The 23,950-nt window shown below is 51.8% G+C and overlaps 2 protein-coding genes across 3 annotated transcripts in view; one reads left to right on the plus strand and one right to left on the minus strand.

Annotated features, from left to right (window-relative positions):
* The window catches only part of AGBL4 (ATP/GTP binding protein like 4), a 1,262,788-nt gene that overhangs the window by 1,206,849 nt on the left and 31,989 nt on the right, over positions 1-23,950 (plus strand). The gene's annotated exons all lie outside the window — the stretch shown is intronic.
* The window catches only part of LOC102157940, a 59,272-nt gene continuing 42,661 nt past the window's right edge, over positions 7,340-23,950 (minus strand). The window contains exons 2-5 of the transcript XR_297449.2: positions 23,130-23,772; positions 18,973-19,188; positions 9,550-17,858; positions 7,340-8,971 (exon numbers count right to left, since the gene is read on the minus strand). The gene's annotated coding sequence lies outside the window, so the exon portion shown is untranslated. The remainder of the gene's footprint in view (positions 8,972-9,549; positions 17,859-18,972; positions 19,189-23,129; positions 23,773-23,950) is intronic.

Raw genomic sequence — 23,950 nt, forward strand, 5'->3', positions numbered from 1 at the left:
GAAAACTAAGCTGGACTGAAGCTGTTTTAATTTTTTTTCTCCTTATGTGGACATGGACTACAATTTGGTCTTTAAATATGAACACTTACGGAATGGCTGGTTGAATGAATGCATGACTAATAGTAGTAGTAGTAATTTTAAAAATAAGAATATTGAGATGCTTCATGAGATGGGTCAGGCTCCACGCATTAGAGGATCAGCTTTGCTTCCAACTTGCCATGTGGGTTTGAGGAGTCCCCTTCCCTTTGGGTCCGAATTTTCCTATCTTTAGATTAGAAGATAAAACGGTATGACCTCCAAGTTTATTTCTAGGTAGATTGATAGATAGATAGGTAGATACCAAAAGAACCATTTGATGTTTGGCCTTTGAGATAAGGACCTTCTACATACAGGGAAACTAAAGCCCAGAGAAGTCAAATAACATGCTGCCTGGTCAGCTTTGTCTTGCCTTCCTCCCTGCTCCGCAGTTGGCCCAGTTGCCTCCCATTTCCTGTAGGACAACCCCCCCCCCCAGAGGCTGGGCCCCACCGGCCAGCTCTTGTCCATCCTCCCGCCCAGCTCTCTGTAACCCCTGTCCCCCAGCCTTGACATGCATGTCACCCAGACCCCGCCTCCGGATGCCCCGGCGGAGCTGCCTTGCTCTCGGTTAACCCTGCCTGGGCCCTGCGGTCTCCCACGTCCAGATCGAAGGGGGCCTTCTGCCCAGGCCTAGGAAACCAAAATGTCATTACCTTCCCAGCCTCCCTCATCCCCCACATGAGGTTTCTACGGGTTTTATCTGCTGTTGTCAAGTTTATAGCCATAATTCGAAATGCTGTTAATATTACTGACAGCAGAGAGCTACAAATTACAAAGTTGTAAAGTTACTTTATGGCGATAACTGTCAGCTTTCACCAGCAGCGCTGCAAGGCTCCATGGAAACCAAGTTGATGATAAAAAGAGTTGATATTGTCTCCGGATCGTGGCTGTTAGCTGACGGTCAGAGAAATGCTGGCTGGTTCTTCAGTCACTTGAACCCGTTGGTTTATACTCACATTCCCTTACACACTTATACACACACTTGCGTTTCTGTTATCTTATTGCACAGATGTGGGGAGAGGTCCCGAAGCAGAAGGTCTCTACCCCGCACTTCTTCCAACCAGCCACAGATTTGAGTCTTTGACCCGCCCAAAGGTCCCCGAGAGGGGCCGTCTACCACACTGTAGGTGTCCGACCGTAATTGCTGAATGAATGAATGAATGCTTGGAACCCTTGAAGGGCTTAGGCAGTATTAAGAACAAAGGTATTGACATTTTTCTGCCTTTACAGTAAAACAAAACAAAAGCAGCTTTAGCAGTACTGATTTGGGGGAATGAGGGTTCCGACGTGGTGCAATGACTGAAGCATCTTAATTGGCGTTATTAAGCTCAGTGTTATTAGTCCACAAGGCCAAGGTACCCACCCTGACACCCACACGCTCTCCTCCTGCTAAAATTGATGCTGATTGGCTGCATCAACAGAAGCAGATGTTGGGAGCGAGGAGGGGCTGCTCGCTCTTTGCCCTGTTGGCATTGACCCTTGGCGCCTACGTTCATCTCTGCCCATCCCCCTCCCTGCAGAATGTTGAGGAAAAGGTGCACAGGTTCTGAAGAACAAAGACAAGAGGGGAGACAAAACAAGGCTTACCATCGGTCCAGGTGTGCCTGGGACTGAGGGGTTTCCTGGGACAGGGACTTGTGCTCAAACCAGGACAGTCCCGGGCAAAGCAAGACAGTTGGTCACCTTACCTAGTGCTATACCTGTAAGGAACTGGTCAGGGAATTGGGGATATTTTCCTGGGCAAGAAAACATTTAGTCTTTGCTTTGCTTTTTTGTCCACTGCCCCCAGCCCCCACACCCATGGCATGTGGAAGTTCCTGGGCCAAGGATCAAACCCGCACCACAGTAATGACCCAAGCTGTTGCAGTGGCAAGCCAGATCCTTACCCGCTGTGCCATAGGAGAACTCCGTGCTATGCTCACTTTCTAAGAGCCATCAGAGAGCAGGAGTGGCCCTGGAGGTCAGAACAAGAGCCACTGGAGGCAGCTCTTCTTTGAATAAAAACAGGGTCATACTTACTGAGCACCTAGCATGTGCCCAGGCCTGGCCTGGTTTCTGGGGATGCAGACATGATGGCAGTGACCTCCCAGTGTGGTGGGAGGGCAGTCACGAGAGTACTGCAATGCAGTGTTGTGACAGAGGAGGGCACAGGAGTGGCCAGGGAAGGGCCTTGCAGGTGGAGGGCCAGGGGCACAGGGTCCTGAGCCCTGAGAGAGCTGCTTCCCTACACTGCACAAGGCCAGGCCTCGGAGTGCAAGTCGGGGAGTGAGAGGCAGTGAGGGTGGAGAGGGCTTTGGGAATCAGCTGGTGAGGGACTGGGGTCTGGCTGCCAAACTCACACTGTAGGCAGTGGGGATGATGGGACATGGGCAGCTGGAGAAAGGAGACGGGTGGATGACTGTCCAGCTCACCAGATACACTCCGCCTGGCCTTCTTCCCACTCTTCCATCTTTGGAACTACATGCTCCCTGGAGACCACCTCTGCAAGTCAGTCCAAGGGTCCCCTTTTCCTGATTTCCCAAGGAACCCGGAGTTCTGGTTTCACAGGTCATCGCATCTGGCCAGAGGTTTGGCCATATCTTACTGGCATCGAAGCACAGTGGACCGTGTTCTGATATGAGACTCATGAGCTGTGGGCTGTGTTCACCTGCTCTTTGCCTTTGACTTGCTGTGTGATCCTGAGCAAATCACTAGCCTTTCTGGGACCCCACTTTCCCATCTGTGAAATGAAGGGTTTGGACACGGAGCCTCCATCCTCCAGGCCTCATTCAAAGGGCCTGTTGAGCTTGGATCTGAGTCACGTTTATCGAACCTCTGTGTACTGGACACAGTCATGTCTAGGCTTTTGTCAACCGCTGTGGGCACAGGTCATTCGCCTCAGGACCATCAACCCTCCCTCTTCTTCCAGTAAGACCTGGAGCCCAGCCCCTCAAACCTCACTTCCCAAGCAGCAGGCTGCATGCCCGCGGGACACGCTGTCTGTCTGGGGTTTCTTATCCGTCAATATTTTCCTCAAGATGATAAATGTCCTGCCAATAAGAGGAGGCAGCTGCCAACCCTGTCTGAGACAAGGGCCTTTCACTGAGGTGGTGGCCGTGCCTGGTGTGTTGATGAGAGGCGGGCCGTGGAGCTGAGGCTGGGAGGATGGAAGGTGCAACTGAGCCGGGGGAGGAGGTCAGGACCACTGCTGTCCAGGGAAGCAGGTTTTGCCCGGAGTCAGGGGAGACGAGAGAGGAGAGACGGAGGATGCTCAGATTTCAGTGCAAAGCAAAATATATTTACAGCATGTACAGAGCTCCTACAGGATGCTAAGCCCCGAGTGGACTCTTTTCAGGCAGGGAACAGTCCTTATCAGCGTATAAAGTGCATCCAGAGCCATCATCTTGTTTGATTCCCCCCAACAATCTAGAGAGATGAGTGTTATTATCTGTCTTTTATAAGCAAGCAGAGTGCATGTTGTCCCTGAGTGCCTGTCCCAAGGCACGAGCGGTCTCCGGCTCCAGAAGTGCAGAAACAGAGTCCGACGGAGGAAGCCTGACTCAGGTGACAGTTTGTGGAGAGCAGAGCAGTCCCCGCCTAGAAGCTTGAGACTGTTTCTTCTGCCATCAGATCCAAACCTAACTGCCCCACGAGAGAACATTTTCTTTGAAGAAACCAGCCACATGGTCGGGGAGCTGATTCTAGCTGAGACGTAACTGAGAGACACCCTTGTTCCAGAAGAGGGTGAAAGAGCCTGGCCCTCAGAGCCGGACGGACCCGGGGGCAGCACTTGCCTCTGCTTGGGACTAGTTGTGTGACCTTGGGCAAGAGATGCCATCTCTCTGAGCGTCACTTTGCCCATCCGTGACCGAGAGGATGCTGCTGCTTACCTCCTACAGGTGTTTCAAGTAGATGGAAAAAGAAAACGAATTAAATTCTCAGGCACCTCCTACCATCTGGCACACATTAGGCACTCAATAAATAATAATGTTATCATTACTATTTCTAGTAAAGGACTGAATCGGGCAGGACCTGCGTTCTAAAATTCCGGGCCATCCCAAAGAGGCGAAATCAGTGCAGGCTGAAGGTTTCACGGAAACGCCCTCGCAGGGTTCCTACGATTCTTAAGGGTTCCTAAGATTCTTAAATAGAAACCCCTCTCAAAAATGTGTTTGCAGGTCTCGGATATTCCAGCAGAGTCAGACTCCATTTTCTGTACACATGTGCAGAGTTTAGAAGTTTTTTCCAGGACAAAGTCATTAATGGTCCGGTTTGGGCTCCATCTGGTCAAGCCGTGGGGCTGAGGCCCAGACTCGGGGTGTGACAGGGTTAGGTGTTGGGGCTCAGAGCCAGCATGTGTCAGCCCGCCATAGTCCCGGTGTGGAGGACACAGTAGCCTACTTGGCTTCTCATGGGAGGTAAGGGCCGGAAAGCAGTGTGATTTTTCATTTTTTAATGGGTTTGCAGACCACTGATGCTCCCTCTCGGTGCCTGTCTGCTTCTCTCCCTGCTGTTGTCCACGGTGTGAATGGCTGTGCAGCTCAGGGTGGCGGGGAGGGGGCAGAGTGTGCAAGAAATGGGTTTGAAATGTCCTGAACTCCAGGAAGGCATGATTCTTGGTGAAGGGAAGAGGGGGCGCATGGAGACAAGTGAGAGGCAGCCTGGCCTTCAGGACAGAAATCTGCCCTAGGGCAGGGCAGGGCTGGGGCCAGGGCCGCTGAGGGGACCCAAAGCAGCTCACCGCCCCATCTGCAGGGATGAACACAGGGGCCTGGCTCCTGCGGGAGGTGCTGGTCACTGCCCCGCCTCTCCCCCTGGGCCGGGGGCTGGCCTCGCCTCCGCCCTCTGCCTCTGTGGCCTCCCACCAAGCAGCAGCGCCAGCCCCGTTGCTGTTGTCTGAGGCTGAAGTGCCCTCTCCTGGCCCCCAGGGTGCATGGCTGCCTTTGGAAGTCTGGCTTCATCCTGCCTGCAGAGCCTTGGGAGGCCGCCCAGCCCTTTGTCTGGGCTGGGATCTGAGCACTGTGGGGCCTGAGCTGCCCCTGGGGGGTGAGGAGAGAGGGGCACATCCTCCGCTGTCCTCTGCCAGGTCTCTCTCCTCCTCCACTTCTCTTCCTGTCTGCTGGTCTGACCCCGCCTGCCCCCATCGCCTCCACCTCCACTTCCCCAGCCCCTCCACGCTTCCCTTCGTGCTCCTCTTCCCCCTAGCTCCCTTCCTCTCTCAGGACAAACAGTGGAAATGTCTTGCACCCGAATCTGCACTGGACTCCGATGCCCTCATTTATGCCATCTTGAGCAGATGCTCAGAGATTTGACCCCTGAACTGACCTTGAGGATTGAAGGAGGTGGGGGGGGGCACTGGCGGCCTTGGCACTCCCTCCCCTTCCTGTCTCCTTGCTGCCGCAGCCCCAGGGCATCTGTTCTTCCTCTGTCTCTTCTCCGGTCCTCCCCCCCTCCCACTTCTCCCCTCCTCACACCTCAGTACAGATTCAGACTCAAATTCCATTTACTGAGCTCTTTAGAAAGGTGGGGACGTGACCTTCACCTTGATGGAGCCGTCTTTCAGGGATCTTGACCTCTCTGTCCTGCCCCCCTAGCTGGGCAGGGTGGGCTTTGACAGTGTGCAAAGCGGGCTCCTGAAGGAAGGAAACTGAGGGACAACCGGGGGCCGGTAAGGACGTCAGGTGTCGCCTCTTTTCCTAGTGTGTCCCAGGGGGAGGTTTGTGGTAAGGAGACATCTCTTCAGGCCCCAGTGACATCCTCGTGGATGTATCCATGGGCCAGTTATTTTAATTTGCGTGCTTATTTATTTACCACGTGTGCTAATCGCAACAAAAGCACACGCCACACGAAAGCCACACAAAGCGTTTCCTAGCACTGAGCTGTTAAGGAGACCTCTCCCCAAGGGACCCGTGTGGGAGGAGTGACCTCTGGCCTCTTAAGCATCCCCTTGCCTATGCCAGCATCTGCGCCATGAGGTTGCCTCTCAGGGTCCCCTGAAGAGAGCCGAGGGCACAATCCCAAGCAGACCCCAGGCCTCAGCTGTCTGAGGTCTAGCTGGCTGCTGCACTAACTCGGGCCGTGGCTTCTGCACCCCCTACCCCTCCGGGAGTGTCGTGTCTCTCCACTATCGAGAAGCCGGAACTGCCAACCAGTCCAGGCTCAGGCGAGGGCCGGGACTGAAGGTCTTAGAGCGGGTGTGGCTCAGTCGTCAGCATCCTGAGGTTCCGCCCTCACACAGATCTGGTTTCAAACCCTAGCCCTGCTGTTTCTGAGCCCTGCACACCTTTGGGCAGGCTGCCTCACTCCTCTGGACCCCAGCCTCTTTACCCGCTGCGTAGAGATAATAGTACAAACTTCCCAGGGGTTTTGTGCGGTTAAATGAGAATGTAAGTACTTAACATCCTGACTGTCTCTTGTAGGGAGTGGTAACTACTGCTACGTGTAACAATTCTGCATGATCCTGGGTTCCCGGTAGGTCAGGGGTTTGGGGGGTAGGTGGTCGCACCCCCAGACACGTATGCAACCAGATAGCTAGTTTTAAAGCAAAGGGGATTCTTCTTTTGACTTCTTCACGAGAAAACTGGCTATAATCTGCCCCACTTATTTGCACTACCGGCAGTCTGGGAAAAGCCAAGGTCATGTCCCTTTGGCTAAGCATCTTAGCGATGATGTTTGCGAAGTGGACACCCTTGGAATTCTGGGAAGGCCCAGTGTTTCAAGTACGAGGAGATGTCTGACCCTTGGAAAGTTGGGAAGCTTTCGAGAGAAAGAAAATATTTCCTGATTGCTTGCCACGTGCCAGGCACTGTGCTACGTGCTCTGTTAGCTTGTTTAATGCCCACAGCAGCCTTATAAAAGAGTCACTATTTCTGTCTTGCTCATGAGAAAATGTTGGCTCAAGATATGAACTTACCTGAGGTCATACAACTTGCATGGGGCAGAGGCAGGCTCTGAACCCAGGGCCCTGTAATCCCGCAGTGCCCGCTCTGCTCCTGTGTGTGCATCTGCACTCCTGAGACTTCCCTGCCTCGTCCCACCCCTCCCCAGCCCTCCAGCCCCCATGGTTCCTTGGGGACACAGCAGACCCCTCTCCAAATATGCTGATGCACCCCATCGCACCTCTGCTCTGGTTTTCTTCCAAGAGACTGTGCGTTTTCACTTGGCCTTGAACTCTTTCACCCCTCCTCTCCAGAAGGCGATTGTGGAGGGAAAGTTACCAGGCTCTGCTGAAAGTCATTTTTAGATTCTGGAGCAGGACAAGCAGGAACAATGACTTCATATGTGCATGACTAATTCAAAGCACTTTAATCTTCAAAATGTCAAACTTTATGGTCAGTGGCTGTTCTGGAGTGACAGTGGCACTGCGAATATTAAAATAGCAGGATGGCAGGGCACAGAGACTGAGCGTCTTTGCAAGGGCAAATGCTCCGAAGGTGATGCCTGGTGCCGCAGGCCCGCTTGGAAGTACAATCTGAAAATACAGCGTCGTTGTGAGTGACTGACCATCTAAGATTAAGATGGTCCAGGCACGTGGCACACATTAGCGTCCATCTTTACTACAACCCTGAAAGTGAAGCACTGTGGTCCCCATTTGGAACAGGAGATGGGGGAGGAGATGGATGCGCAGGGCAGGTAGGGAATTTTCTCAAGGTCATGCAATGAACAGATTCTTAAACTCAGATCTCTCAGCTTTCAAATTCTGCTCTGATGCTGCCACATCAGTTGCCTTTTGCCTTCATGGCTTTAAAGCAGCATGAATTCATCCATGTTGGATCCATCAATGTTCAAAGACAAATTTGGAACAATTTTGGAATCAAATTTGGAACAAGTAATTCAGGTTCTACTTCATATAACCTTAGGTCTGTGTCAAGAAATGAGACCTTAGGAAAGGTCCAGCGGGTGCTGACCTCCCAGAAGTCAGAGGAGCCAGACTGGAATCCAGAGCAACAGAAAATTACTGTGTGACTCAGCGACCTCATTTCCCCTCTCTGGGCTTTCATTTTCGTATGTGTAAAAGTATGACAGGAGTTCATGCCAAACAAAATATTCACCAAGTACCCACTTTGTGCCAGGTCCTATGCTGGGCATTGGGAATCAAAGATAAATAAGACATTGCTTCTTCCCTCAAGGGTGCCGTTGAACCAAGGAGTCTCTTGTGTCCTTTCCAATTCATTCGATGAACTCAAATTGCAGCCAGAAGGTGGATGGTGGGTCAAAGGACTTGGACTGTATACAATGTGTCTTAGCTCTACTGGAACCCAGACCCAGGGTTTGGAGCTGTACCCCGGGGGCCCAGGGTCAAAGCACACACAGAGGGCCCGGGTCCAGGTAGACAGGCAAGGGAGCACATAGAAAACGCAAGAGCCCAGATACCGGCCAGTCATCTGTTCAGTTATTCCCTCAGTTGTTTATTGAGGAGTTTCTGAACACCCATATGCTGGGTGGCCGGGGACACAGATATGGAGCCAGGGAGGCCCTTATATTCCAAGGTTGCATGTACAATCTGATGGAGAAGCTGATGGGCAGATGTGACACGTAATGAACATTCTAGGCCACGGCCAGAGACAGGATACCCGATGTTGTCTCAGGAACTGGGAACATCTGGAACTTCGAGTGCTGGAAGAGACCTCAGGCAGGAAAAGACCTCTTCCTTGTCCCACTGATGTTGGACATGTTGGGGACAAGCCTTGGCAACCAGGAGCCCAGCAGAACCAATGCAGGCAGGTGGAGTCCCCAGTGTGCGGTTTGGCTTGGCGCTGGCTATTCCAGTAATCCACCAGGAGGATGGCATCTCACAGGGAGCCTCTGCTGCTTCCGCCTGGCCCCAGAAGGAACCCGGGACTCCCCGGTAGCCAAGCCAGCCTGGAGCCCTGCCTTCCAGCCAAGTTTATCCTACATCGTTTAAACTGGCCACCTGCAAGAGAGAGAGAGAGAATGGAAAAATGGATTTTGTTTTGAAAAATAGATACAATTATTAGCAGAGGGAATGCCTGGGGGTGGGGCTGAGCAGGGTGAAGGGGCAGTGTCCTTGTTTTATGTGCCCTGCCAAGGAATGCAGGTCCTGGCCATTCTGGGTGAGGGGAGACATGATCAGATTTGCAGGATTCTCGACCCCCCCAGGGAGAGATGGCAACCACAAGACCCACTGGACTTGGTGGCCGGGGGGAAGGGGGCAAATAAACTTGCCAGCCGAGCTTTCCATCGGGAGGGCCTGAGGGGACCACAGCATCTCCTCTTCTCCCAGCTGTCAGGGAGGGTGTATGGCAGAGATTCCCACCAAGGTACTGATACCTTAGCCTGCGCAGCCCCATCAGGCCCAGAGCAGCCCAGGCTCCAAGGCCAGTAACCTCCAGCAAAAGGCGGCCCCTCCCTCTTCCTTCACCGTGCAAATATCATCATCTCCTCTGAGTCACGGCATGAAAGATTGGGAAGCGCTGGCTTAGTGTGAAGGGCCCAGGCCCTCCCCACCCTGCTAAAGACGTGTCACCTGACCTGTTTCCCGGACAGGGTCTGGCTCCTTCAGGCCCCAGACATGCCTCTGTGCTCTCAGATGGTGGGCAGAGAGCGGCGAGCCAGTGCTGTACCTCTGCATCCATAAGATCTTGTCTGAGGGTTTTTTATTACCCTGTCGAGACAAAGAGCAATGGGCTGCATTTAAATTCAGGACCCAACTGACTGCAGCACCGCATATGAATCCTTCACAGCAGCCTCTGCTCTAGCTTGGCAAGCTGCCCCAGGCTGGTCTCTACCGGGTGGGTGTCTTTACTGGGCCCCCTGTCCCCACCCGCTCTGTCTCCCACCCAGTGCTCAGTGTCACCAGAGCTTAGATGCCAAAAGAAAGGACAGAGACCATGGGGGGTGGGTCCAGACTGCTCCTGGAGGTCAGGAATGTCTGTGAATGAATAGGGCTGGGGCAGGTGGGGACACCGTCCTGGAGGTGATGGGGCTTGATAACGAGACTTAGCCATAAGGTACAGGAGCTCGCAGTCTACAAGGCTCTCACATACACAGCCAGGGTCTCAATAAATCACCGCAACAACCCTGTGAAGGAGGAACAATTCCTCTCATTTTCCGGCTTAGACAGCAAAGCCTGAGCCAGGTAAAATAACGTGACAGAAATGCACTGCTGCTGTGTGATCGTGTAAGTCGGGTTCTCCAGAGAAACAGAACTAATAGGATGTGTGTCTGTAGAAAAAGGAATTTATTGTAAGGAATTGACTCTTGGGGTTATGGAGGCTGGCAAGTCCCGAATCTGCAGGGTGGGCCAGCAGGCTGGAGACCTGGGCAACAGCCTATGCTCTCATTCAAGTACAAAGGCTGCAGAAATTCCTTCTTGCTCAGGGGAAGTCAATCTTTTATTTCATTCAGTCCTTCAACTGATGGGATGAGGCCCACCAATGTGATGGAGGGTCATCTGTTTTATTTAAAGGTCACCAATTTAAGTGCTACACTCTTAAAGTCCTCACAGAAACATCTAGAATAATATTTGAACCCTTAGCTGGGCATTGTGTCCTAGACGAGTTGCTAAATAAAATTAGCCATCCCAGTGGTAGAGCGTGAGTCTGCCCCCAGGTCTGTCGGCTTCAGATCCTGAGCTTCGGATCCTGAGCCCGACCACATCAGCGCACCCAACGTGGACTTTAAAGAAGACTCTGAAAGAGTCGCACTTAGTTCACGTTCACAAATATTTATTGAGGGACTTCACTGTGTCCAGCTCTATTGATACTGAACTGAAAGCAAAACAAAATAGCCTCCACCCTCACAGTCTGATGAAGGAGCTTACAGTTTAGTAGCGAAGCAGGGCAGGCATTCTGGAGGGTAGACCATCCTGAATACAGGCTGAGTGGTGGAGCTGAGCGTGTTAAAAAATTGGCCTGTCTTGACCTGTGAGTTCAGGCAAGGGAGACTCAGGAGCTAAAGCTGGAGAAGTCCTTTGGGACCAGGTCACAGAAAGCCTTGAATGCCATCGTCTTAATCTGAGGTTTTAACTGATAGGCAACAAGGAGCCAGAGAAGGTTCTTGAGCAAGAGAGTAGCACGAGGAAATTACTGTATTAATTAAGCAGGTAGTGTGTCTAGGAGGAGAGACAGAAGGGGAGTCAGGTCAGTTTACCCCCCCGGACCAGTGAGCCCTCCCTCCTGGTATGATTTTGGGAGCATCGTGAAATCCGTACTTCATCCTCCAATCAAGAAAGAAACAACCAGCAAGGGCCAAGAATTTCAGCCAGCAACTGACTTCACAGCGACGTCTCAGAATGAGAGAAGGGACTGGGCTAAGCGGCAGGCACTGCCCTAGGAATTTTCCAGAATCTCCAGACAACCCTGTGAAGAAGACAGGACAGAGATTATTGTTCTCCTGTGACTGATGAGGACCTGGAAAGTCAGAGAGAGAAGTAGCTCTCCCAAGGTCACAGCTGGTAGGGGTGGGTGTCAGAGTCGGATTGGCATCCTCTGATTCCATAGCCTGCGCTCGCAACCATTAAGCAGCCCTAGGGGATGGGGCTGGGAGGGTCCCTGGTGCTGGAGACTTTTAAAGAGAAAAGGAGTAGATAGGACGAAAGAGCTAACAGAGAGTTGAGGAAACCGAGACAACCTACGAAGACTCTAACCCCTAACCACGTCCTGACTCAGGAGTGGGTGCTGGAAATCGAGAGCCAGTCATACCTGGAAGGATAGGGCGTGGCGGGGGGGGGACCTCAGGAGGGATGGTGAGCCAGACTCTCTGTAGGCCCTGGGGAGGGGTCCTTGCCTACTAGGAGAGGGCCCTCTGCTAGACTCTGCTCAGTACAGCCAGTCCTTCTAGAGTTTACCCTCTGGCACTTGCAGGGAGCAAGTTCCAGGAGAGGGCAGCAATATCCTGGTTTGCGCCCATCTGCAACCATTGTCTTACCTGGTAGGAGGCATCATCTGCTGTAATTAGGCTTCATTAAAATGCTGATTAATAACATCTTGCCTGGGCCAGGCTTACGATGGGATTGGCTTAGTCGCGGTAAACGTTAGTGTTCTTTGCAGCTGTTTACACACAGTTAACACCCCTGCAGGGGCCAGAGGGGAGGAGACAGTGGAGGCTATGAAAATGCCCCTGCACAGGGGAACCAGATGCAAGAGATGGAAACAGAGTCTGAGCATGGAGGACCTTCTGGGCCAAGCTAAGCTCTAAGTTACAGATGGAGTATCACCAACTGGCAGCCCATGGCTGATGCCTTCCTGCAGATGGTCGATCTGCCCAGAATGTTTGCTGGCAGGGAGTTGGTTGGTGGTTGGGTTAATGTTGAGTTTGAGGATCTTAAAGTTTGGCATTCACCGTCCAGTTTTTGGCTGTGCCTCCTATTGTTTCACACCTGTCATTGCACATATTTATACTATAAGCCCATCCTCTGAAGACATCTGAGCTTGTGACCCTTGTGTACCATATGGTAACAGATGGGGCTGTAAAAAGAACAAGGGGCAGGGGACATGTCTAAACAAAAGCACAGACACAGAAATCCACACAGAAGGAGCTGGGATCAATTAGGTATCGTGGGGCCGGTCTGCATGAGGACGTGTCCAGCGGTCAAGATGTGTGAGTCATGCAGGGGCCCCATGTCATCTAGTGTGCTTGGAGGGTGAGTACAGGGTGGGGAGAAATGGGTCAAGGGAAGGTTAGGGAAGACTTCAGGAACCAGAGCCCAGAGGGAGGTCTTGAATCCTGGGTTTAATGGGCTTGGACTTGATCTTGATCTAGAGAAAGTACGGAACTCATTAAAAAGGGGTTTAAATCAGAGACAGACATGGCTGTATCTACATCTTACAAATGGCTCTCTGGCAATAAGACGGGATTGGACAGCAGCAAGGAGGGACCAGAGGCTGTTGCAGTAATCGAGAGATGCAACCCTGAGGCCTGAACCCGGGCTAAGGCCGTGTGGTGAAGTGGAGGAAGACACGGACGCCCTTTCTGCGGTGGCCTCCGGAGATCCACTGCTTCCCTTCCCTGAGGCAGACGACAGTCCCGGCTGATTGAGGCCTGGCTGCTGGGCCCATTGGGTTTACGAGAGAAAGTGCACAGAGGAAGGACTGGTGACCTCATCATCAAGGCTCCTGGAAGGTAATGATACCGTCGTGTATTATTGAGAAGGGACGAGAAGGACCTCTGGTTTGGGTCTCCTCATCTCTCCTCTCTTGGGTGTTGCCAAACTTTGCCAAGTTTTAAGTTGAACACTTAGAGCTAAGCCTGATTTTGCAGATCAGAACCCTAGGCTTCCCGGGGATCAGCTTCTTTTCCAAAGCTACAGGTGGTCAGACATCTTTTGTCCTGTCTTCTCTACATTTAAGAATTGTATCTCCTTTTCTCTGTACCTATATGATTGCTGTTTATCTATCTGTAAGCCACCTTTCGTGTCTCTCTTGTTCTCTCTCTGTGTCTTTGTGTCTCTCCCTTTGTTTCCCTTTTTCTCACTCTCTCCGCCACTTCTGTCTTTTTTGCCTCTTGAGACTGTCTGTCTTTGTGTGTTATTTCTCTGTATCTCTCCCTCTCTTTATTTCCCTTTCTCTGTCTCTCTCTCCCCCTCTCCCTCTAACTTTCTCTCTCCCTCTTTCCCTCCCTATCACCCTCTACCTCCCCCCACCCCATCCTCCCTCCATCCCTCCCTCCTCCTATTCTGTCTCTTTCTCTCTATCCCCAGTTCTGATTAGACAAATGACTCGGGGATGCAGCCCGTCTCTGCCTGGTGGCTAGGCTAATTGATGGCTGCTATAGAATTGCCTAAGCGAGGGACTCTTGTCATTAGTAAGAGATGGGTTGCCTTGGCCTACAACTAGGAAACCTTTGAAATCCTGCATCTAAATTGCCATTCTTTTGACTGCTGCTAGTGATGCTAATTAGCTGTGTTAATTGGGTGTTTTGATATTTGAAGAGCAAAGCAATCCAACTCCTTCCTCCAGAAAGCCAAAATTATTAATGAACTTGGCAGCAGCCTTGGCTATCTTTCCACGGTGGGCACAGCAAAAGATTTGAGGGCAGGGGAAGGGGTTGTTCTGAGGAAGCGTTTTGCTATTCACTGGGGAGAGGGAGAGGCTGGGAAGATGGCTATGGAGCTTCCTGGTGATGAAGTGACGCAGTGAGACAGGAGAGCCTCAGATCTTGGAGACCAGGGACCAACATAAGGGATTTGGCCCTGCTCTACCATTACCTGCCCTGAGCCACAGCAACCATGCTCCAAGTTTTGCACCCCAGTGCCTAGCACAGTGCCTGGCACACGGTTAGCATCAATCATGCATTATTGAGGGAATAACCAACATGGGCATTAGCATAATGATCTGGGAGTCAGTTCAAATCTCAGTTCCACCACCTTCTAGCTTGATGATTTGAGCAAAAGTCACTTCACCAGGCAAGGGAGAACAGGCAGCAGAAGACTCAAACTCCCCTACTGGTTTTCAGGGAAGGTTTTAAAGGCAACATTTAGGATGAGGGTTTAGGTACGTGAGCACCTCATGGCCTTTCTTCTGAGTAGCTGGTGGTCAGGTAACAGGGTGATGTTTGGGAATCATTTTTTTCTTTTAATCAGTCTTCTGGTTCTAACCAGCCTATATGCTTGTGGTCAGCATGTAGTCACCATCGTCCACCTGTTGGGGTTTTGCTCCTGCAGAAGAACTCAAAGATAGGCATCAAAGTGTTCTGCAGCTCCCTTCAGGAGGAGCTGGACTCTGTTTTATCACCGAACTGCTGTTTAAGCCCTCATTGCTTTCCTTGCGTGACTGCTTTGCCTTTGTTTCTGCATTTCCTCGCTTCCCTCATTAGTAACTCCTTGAGTCTGCTCTTTGGAACGCAGGGAAGGTCTAGGAGACTAAAGCTTTTTTTCCACAAATGAGAAACAGGGGACAAGGAGGGGCTTTTGTACCTGGGAGGGCCCGTGGGGTCCTGCCTAGTTTCAAAAGTGTTGGTAGAGCTAATACAACCTAATCTGCCCTTTTAATAGAAGAAGAAAGAGGCAGGGGGGAGGCTTTCTTAAGACCATTTCTTACTTAGAACTATTTTCACTTTACCAGGGTGATGCTCCCGCACATACCTCTATATTTTGGTACTTTCACTTCGTGTTGAAGGATCATCAGAAGTTCAGCAGGTAGAGAATTTTGAAGGGCATCCCACTTGCAAAGACATGGATGGAGCATTGGGAAGGACTTGCACTGGAGTATGGACAGGACACAGGGTGTGTGGGGAAGAGGCTGGGCAGGTAGGCAGGGGTCGGATAATAAAAGGTCTTTGTTCCAGGTAGAGATTGGAAATTTGTCCTAAAGGCAGCGAGGAGCCCTCTTCAGGATTTAAAAACAAAGAACTACATATTAGAGAGATGTTCTACCCTCTCTTTATGATGTTCCTTTTCATAATGCCAACCAGACTATGAGCTCTTGAAGGGAGCGATTCCTCTCTGACTTGTCTCTGTGTCTCCAGGACGAGGCGTCATGCCAGGAACATAGTGGGGGCTCATAATGGTTGGTGCTGTAAAATTGAGGTGGATCCAGAATGGGTAAATGGCTTGTACAACATCACTGTGAAACCTGGTGGCAAAGTGGTCCTTACCTCAGGCCAGAGCTTCTGCCGGTAGATTATGAATCACAGATGCCCGGCTACCAAGTCTCAGCTGATTCAGGGTGTTTGAATTTGAAGGCATCCTGTGTGACATAATCTAGGGGGAGACCCCCAGACCTCTGTCCGTAATACTAAATCCCTTCCCTCAGAAAGCCCAAGGACATCTGTGGCCAACCTCAAGAAGCTCATTAGTCTTGAGTACCCTCATAAGACCTACTGATGTCCTAGTCCAGATGTACTCTCCTGGGTGACCCTTTGCCATCATCAAATATTGAGGATCAAGTCCTGGGATATCGGAAGATGAGTCAAACACAGTGGCTGAGCTCAAGGACTAGTCTGAACCTGGATTATCTCAAGACACAGACACAGGTGGCACAGCACACAGACACAGCCCCTGTATCCATGGTGCTGAGCACACACCTGCTCAAGGAATTGGCTGAATGATCGATGGAAGGAACTTGAGGAGACAGGGAAGACAAGACAGCCCTATATATCCTATGCCCTATATATCCTATGTCACCCATGTGTATCTCCTATCTCAGGTGGAAAGCTGCAGGTTATTATGAAAGAGGAATGGCATTCGGAGAAGAGAGTGCTCCCAAGAACGAGGTTCAAAAGGTTCATGAAGGCTATGGTGGGGTCTAGGTGAGGCCCTGAAAGATGACCAGGACTGAGACTAAGGCGGAGAACAAGCGCGAGCAAAGGCACAGGCTCTGTCGATGGTTATTTAACAAGGGTCCACTCAGTGTCTCCTGTGCACCTGCCGGGTACTGGGAGAGGCCACGGGGAGACCAGGCTGCCATCCCAGAATTTACAGTCCCTAAGAGGAAAGACCCAGGAGGGTGTGTGTGTGCGTGTGTTGGGGGGCAGACTAGGGGAGAACTGTAGCATAGGATTAAGGGGAGATTCTGGAGGTTTGGCTGGATTGAGAATATTCAAGCATCTAAAATTTCAGATCACGTTAGGCCTTTATTCTCCACCGGCTCTAAAAGGTGTTTGAGGTGAAAGGAAAGGAAACGAGCCCATGCTGAGCTCCTGCTACACACCAGTGAAAAGGGCTTGGCGTACAGTATTCTTATTTAATCTTCCAAACCGCTTTGAAGTAGGTCTGTGTAGCCCCTTTTTACAAATGAGGAGGCCAAGTTTAAGTGACTGGATAGCAGTGGCATCTTTGTGGCTCAGAAGTCCTTGCTTTTTTTTATACAGCCCCATGCTGATCAGACAGCATGCTCACTCTGTACCCTCTCCTTGTGCTTTGGTTGACTGGGCGTTGGGAGAAGTGTGTGTGTGTGTGTGTGCGTGCATGCCTCCATGTGCCTGCTCATACTTGCCTGCATGCAGGCACAACCGTGGACTAAGGGAGACTCTGATTACTTCCGTCCAATTAGTGCTCTGTTCCTTCTTTCTGTCTCCTTGGGGTGAGAATTAATTGTGCTGATTGCACTGTGTGGAAGAGAAAGGACGGTCATCAGCAGTTCCGCTTGGAGGATGAAAACATTGTAAATGCGAAGGAAAACTGGTTCCTGTGGACTTGAATTAAGAAATTCTCTCTGTGGAAGAAAGATTAGGTATTCTTTGACCAAGATCAGTGTTCTGTGACCCCATCCAGGCAGGAGGACCACAGGCCCATGTTCTGGTGAGCTGGAAAAAGCAAGTGAGGCAATGTATTTGGAAATTTGGGGGAGCCACAGCCCACAGCACGCAGAAGTTCCTGGGCCAGGGATCGAACCTGAGCTACAGCAGGGACAGTGCCAGATCCTTAACCACTAAGCCACCAGGGAACTCCTCTATTTGGATAGTTGATTGTATATAAAATCCATCAATGTAACTTTTCAAACCTCTTCCTCATCTGTAAGATTAGGAGGTTCAATGAGGTAGACTCCAAGGTCTTTTATTAGTCAGAATTCCCTTGGTTGCAGGTGACAGAAAACCCAATTCAAACTAACAAGTAAAAAGGATGAGTTCCCTGGTGGGTCAGCAGGTTAAGGATCTGGAATTGTCACTGCCATGGCTCTGGTTATAGCTGTGGCTCAAGTTTGATCCCTGGCTGAATGTTGTGGGCACTGCCAAAAAAAGTGTGGCAGGGGGGAGTGTTAATTAGCTCAGAAAAATTCAAAGTCCAGAGGAAGACTGGCTTTAGGCACGCCTGGATCCAGAGACTCCAACCGTATCATCAGGACTTGGTGCTGGGTTGCTTCCTGGGGTTGGCTCTCCTCTCCCGCAGGCTCTCTCCTGCCCTGGAAGGAAATAGCAGCCAGCAGCTCTGGGTGACTATCCCATCCTCTCAGCCTTGAGAGCGATTCCCTCCCACACGTCCCAGAATTGAGTCCCACTGGGCACACGCCACAGCTGACCAATCGCCATGGCGAAAGGAACCCAGTGCCCTGCTTGCCAGGAAAGTGCTGGCTCTGTCCCCACTGAGAGTCCGGGTGGGGTCAGCTCCTCCTGAGCCACGGAGACTGAGCCTGGGGCTTCACGGGGGACATGGGATGTTGGGAGAGGGAATGGATTAGGAGCAGGAAACAAACCAAGGCCGATGTCTGCTATTGGTCCCCTCCTTCCCTAACCACCAGTGCACTGTCAAGGGCAGCCTAGAAAATATGAAGGTCAGTGGCGCCCAGGGAGGACTTGAGGTGTGGTTAAAAGCAAGAGAGAGAAGAAAGTATTTTTGAGCATCTTCTTTATGCTAAGGTCCACACGGGGTGCTCTCACGTTTGTGACATTGTTCGATCTTCACAAGGCTCTACTTGGCAGCTATTGTCAGTCCCACTTTATAGATACGGAAATAGAGGAGTGGGGGTGAACCACGTGTCTAAGTTTATCTATTCACCTGCTTATTCTTTCGTGGGTGGGGTTGTATTAGGCCGTAGGGAACAAGGATGGGGAGGATGGAGGCTCCGGCCTCCAGGAGCTCACGGTCTAACGGGGAAGAGGGAGGCAAAGAGCAGTGGAGATTACGAGTGTGACGGGTTCGGTCTGGTGGGTGCCAGGCCATGTCCCTTTAGTCCCCTCCAGCCACAGGTCCCTGCTGTGCCTCAATGGGGCATCGTTCCCATCATCTGTGGTTCAAGAGGAGTTTGTGTCCCTGGAAGCCGGGAGTGCTCAAGCTGGTTATTACCCTCCAGCTCTAACTAACTAGTTGTCCAAGGAACCTGGCCCCTCTAGCCCAGGATCACCTGCATGGGACTAGAGGGTCATGTTTCCTTTACAGAACCTTCCTCTCGGCATCTGGGCTATCGGTTAGTGATAGCCAGGGCCTCCCTCTCCTCACCAGACCTTCCTCTTCCAGGATCGGTGTTCTGGACTTGTCTCCTTTCCTAGAGTGACAGAGGAGGGACCAGGCCACTTTACCTTCTGGCGTTTGTGCTGTTTGCTTTCAGCCTTCCTCTCACCAGCACCACAGCCTCAGCATTTCTCTTCTCGCAACCACATTCTTCATCTGTCCCGGGAAATGGCCTTCATTTCTCCTCCCAGCAAAGTCCCGAGACAGCCTTGGCTCAGGAGGAAGGAGGAGCCAGGCTCCCCTCCGGTTCCCTGCCAGTCGCAGCACCTCAAGTGTCATGCGCTCTGCGGGGCACAGGGGAAAGTGGCCAACAGATCAAACAGGTTTTGCAGTCTTGGAACTTGGCGGTCTAGCCAAGGAGACGGATATGTACCCAAAGCCACATGTACACACGTAAAGTTCCCCGGGTGAGAGGACCAGGAAAGAGCAAGTGCCAGGAAGGCCAGACAGTGTGTGATGGTGGCCCTGACTGCCAGGTGGTCGGGAGGCTTTCTCGAGGAGGTGGCAGTGGAGCTGAGGGCTGAGGAATTAGCAGGAGTCACCTGGAGGCGATGAGGCAGGGGTCTGGGACAGCCTTTTAGGCAGAGGCCCTGCCATAGAAGGAGCATGAGATGGCACATGACCCACAACGGGTTGAAGAAATCCTGTTGCCTGAGGGTCAGTGAGCGCAGGGGATGGGGTGTGATTGGCTGTTGTATTGCTACTAAAATAGAGCAGAATGAGCGTGCGTGGACCAGGCATGTTTGAGACCCCGGCGCTGAGCAGATCCTGATTTGTGTTTGTCAGAGGGAGGGGGGCCTTCAGGTGGACAGACAGGCCGGCTGGCCCAACAGAGGTGTGGGAGGGTGAGCATGGAAAAGAGCAGGAAAGCTCCAGAGAAATACATCCCATCCTAAAGACTGGAGACGTGTGTTGATCTCATGGACTTCCCAGGAGACTTGGGCAAGCTTGTCACTGATCCTGTGGGTGGGATCCCTTCAGCCCGGCCTGGCCCGAAACCAAGATGCCCCCTCAGAGGCACTGGATACAAGGAAACGACAAAAGCTAGACATTACAATGGCGTTGCCTCATAGGAGCCATAGGAATCGCTTGGCACCACTGTGCAGCAAAATTAGGGGGCACCACTGCTAGGAAGGGTGCCAAGGAAGCCACTCTGGGGAGCACACAGTGCCCTGGCTTCTAGGAGCCACACTCAGACTCTGCCCAGGAGCAGCAGGGACGCCTCCACCTGGTTCCTCAAGACGGGACCTGACATGCCAACCTGGATACTTTTCCTGGTCCAGCCACCTCTGCGAGCCCCCTACATCCAACCCCCATGCCGCACAAATTTTATGTTACAAATGTTTCTAGAAGTATCCCTCCCTCCTTACTGCATAGTTGGGCACTATCCCAGGCCCTCGCCATCCTTCCTGGACCAGAATGTCCTCCCTGTGTCTCGTCCTGGTCCCTTCCACACCACCCTCCCCCAGGGCTCTGGGGTGGTGGTCCTGAAGCCAGATCTGACACCCTCTCTCCCTCCCTGAAGACCCTCCGTGGCTCTTCATTATCTGCAGCCTGAAGCTCATGCTTGTTACATCACACAAGGCAGCTGTGACCCATCTTTCCGTGTTTCTCTTGCTTCCTTCTTCATCTCATAGAAGACATTCCAGCCACAGGTCTTAGTCTTTGCAGGGCTCAGCCTGCTCACACATCATGCCTCTGCCGCTGACCAGGGATGTACCTTCCCCCCACCTCCCCTTGTCACCTGGCCAACTCCTGTTTTCCTTCAAGTGCCCCAGGGTTCAACCTTCTTCTACACCTGTTTATTGCCTATTTTCCCTACTGTGATGTGAGAATAGAGACCCTGTTGTTTTGTGCACAGTTGTATCTCGGCATCTGGAAAAGTACATGATACATAGTAGATTCTCAATGATTTACTGACTACATTGTTTAACAAAGACTCAGCTCAAAAAAAAAAAAAGACAACCTCCCAATTCAGCGCAGGTGTTGCCTCCTCCTCTAGGAAGTCTTCCGGGGTCCCTCTGATGTTAGGTCCTCCGTCTGTGCCCCATTTCCCCTCCTTGCCTCCGCTGCAGGAGCCAGTGCCTTGTGCGGCAGCTCGCATTTATGTGACTTCTCTAAGGGCTGCTCGAGGGCAGGGCTGACTCCCTATCCCCTAATCCACAGCCACTGGCCCAGAGCCTACATAGCATATGATAACTATTGAATACATGAATGAGTTTAAGTTAAAATAATTTTTTTTTAATTATGGCATCATAAAAACAAGCCACAGACCTTAGAGTTGGACAGATCTGAGCTTAAGTCCTAACCTCCAATTGCTGGCTGAGTGATGTTACACAAGTGACATCTCTGAACCTCAGTTTTCTCACCTGAGGACAGGAGCAGCATGAGGTGCCTATTGTCCAAAAATGCCCCTGGGGCATCCCATCCAGACTCAGTCCCACTGTACCTGAGGCCGGAGCACCATCTGTCCAGCCCCTAGCCGGATTCCTCTTCTAAATACCCCAGTAGAGTGCTAGGCACCATCCTCAGGCCTGGTAAGGTGGCCAAGAAGGAGAGCCCCAGCTCCAGGGCCGCGCTACTCTGGGGAGAACAGAGAGAGTGGGCGTCAGGCTGGAGGTCCCTTAGGTCCATCTCCAGCCAGGTGTATAGGAGAGGAAACTGAGGCCCACAGCATAGGAAGACCTGTTCTTATCCTTGGACATCTAGGGAACAGAATTTTAAAAATAATTACTTCATCTCTCCTTCCGTCTCTCCTTCATTTTCTCATCTTTTTTTTTTCCCCTGATGTGTTTTTCTCCCTGCCTCTATTAATAGGCCTATAACATGGGTTAAATGACTCCAGAAACAAATTTTAACATAACACACCCTGTCCTTAAAGAGCTCATGCTTTATTGGCAATGACAGGTTCGTAAGTAATAGCTACGACCTTAAGACCTAGTACATGGTAGCACTGGGCTGGGTGCTTTGGATATGTCACTTCTAATCATCACAATTGGCCTATGAGGTAGGTAGTATTACCTATTTCAGAGATAAGGAAACTGAGGCTCAGAGAAGGTAAGGAGCCTGCCCAAAGTCACACAGCTACATGTGTAGAAGCCAAGATTAAACCCCATGCTTTTCAGATTCTAAATCCCACATTTTTAACAGATGTACAGGCCAGGGGTGGTGTGGCTGAAGCCGCAGCACAGAGCCAGAGCACCTCTCCTGACCCTCACAGGGTCCCCATCCCCAGCTAAGGAGATAAACTCGGGGAGCATGCAGTCACCCCCAAAGACGTCCAGATTCTAGAGGACACCTTAGAGGTAAAACTGTCCCCCTGTGTAGAAACAAGGTCTCTGCAGATGTCACTGCTAAAGAACTCGAGGTGGGAGATTGTCCTGGATTACCTGGGTGGCCCCCATGTGAGCGCATGTGTCCTGCGGGAGGCAGGCAGAGGGAGGTGTGACTATGGGGCAGAGACTGGAGTGATGCGGTCACAAGCCAAGGCTGCCGGCAGCCAAGGGGCCAGGAGCCTCAGAAGGGAGCCTGGTGCTCAGGCTTCAGGCCTCCAGAAGGGCAAGAGACTACATTTCGGTGTTTTAACCGCCGAGTGTGTGGTGCTTTGTTACAGGGGCAACAGGACACCAACGTAGGGCCTCGAGTTATCCCCAACTTTCAGGGTTCTTTGGTGGTTTGGACACCCCACCACTGCCATTTAAGCCTGTGCACTCACCTCCAGCCTCCTCTCTGATGGGAGCCTCTCAGGAGGTTCCCACCCGTGAGCAGTGCATGTCACACATCCAAGAAGAGGCCTCCCCTCTGTCAGTCTGTCTCTCTCGGTCCTTCTCTGCCTCTCTCTGTGTCTGCCTCTGTTTGTCAGTCTTGCTGCATCTCATGGAGTCTCTCTTGCGCCTGCTTCCCTTTCCTTCTTTGGTCTCTCGTCTCATCCCCTGCCTTGCTCCCTTTCCCTCCCTCTCGCCCTCCCTGCTGTCTGCTGTGCACCTCTCTCTCAGTGAGATTCCCTCTTTGTCGTGGGCTCCCCAGGTCTCTGCCTCTCTGCTCCTCCCTCCGTCTCTCCAGTTTTCAAGTTCGGTTTCTCTAGGCGCCTCTGATGAGCTTTGTCTGCTTATCTGTCTTTTCCATCCTGACCGGTTTCTCTTTGTACTTCCTGTCTGTTTGCATCACTCTCTTGCTTGGTCTCTGCCTCCCTCCCGCTTTCTCTCCCATTCCTGGGCCTCCTTACCTCAGGGGGGGCCTCAGGACCTGCCTGCGATTGGCGGGGCCTCTGCAATTACATCTGCAGCCTCTGCACGCACTTGAGAGATGGATTCATCTGTTTGGTCATGCACCTGTCCGACGCCGTGGGAGGATGGGTGAGGGAAGCAGAGACAAAAGATCCTTCACTGCCATCGGGGTGTTCTTCTGGCTTTACCTAGAGGCTCCTAGACAGGTGCCTCTTAACATGCCAGCGGTGTTGTCAGCCTCACCAAAGAGAAATCACTTTTCCTTGGCCGCCTCCTCTGCAGAACTCATCAATCCCCTTTAATGATGATCATGTGTTGCTGGCATGGGTAGGCGTGCCAGCAGAAAGACTTCTAGGTGGGGGTTTCCCAGCAGGGAGCAGGTGGGAGCTAAATCTTCATATTTGGAGGCAGGATGATGGCAAGGAGGGACCTTCATGAGAATCGGGACTGTTGTCTGTTTTTCTTGTCATTGTGTCATATCTCCTAGAATAGCATCTGACCCATAGAAGGGACTTAATGAATGAATGAATGAATGGGCTTCAGTCCTCTTTCTGCCCATGTTTGATGAGCTTCCTTGGACAAGTCCTGCTGACTTCTCATCAACAAAAGGAGAATCACAGGCAGACCTGGCGCGGCACACAGCTGTGGGGAGAGAGGAAGTGGAATGTGGTATCTGTTGAGTGGGGCTGACCTCCACTCCTGGCAGGGCAGGGCAGGGCAGGGCAGCGCAGCCGAGGGCTCACAAGCTGTTCTGGAGGAGCTGCATGGAGTGAGAGGTGTGGAGCCAGCCTAAGAGGGGAGGAGAGCTGGGGGAAGGGAG

The sequence above is a fragment of the Sus scrofa genome, chromosome 6 (assembly GCF_000003025.6).
Source record: "Sus scrofa isolate TJ Tabasco breed Duroc chromosome 6, Sscrofa11.1, whole genome shotgun sequence".
NCBI classification, from domain to species: domain Eukaryota; kingdom Metazoa; phylum Chordata; class Mammalia; order Artiodactyla; family Suidae; genus Sus; species Sus scrofa.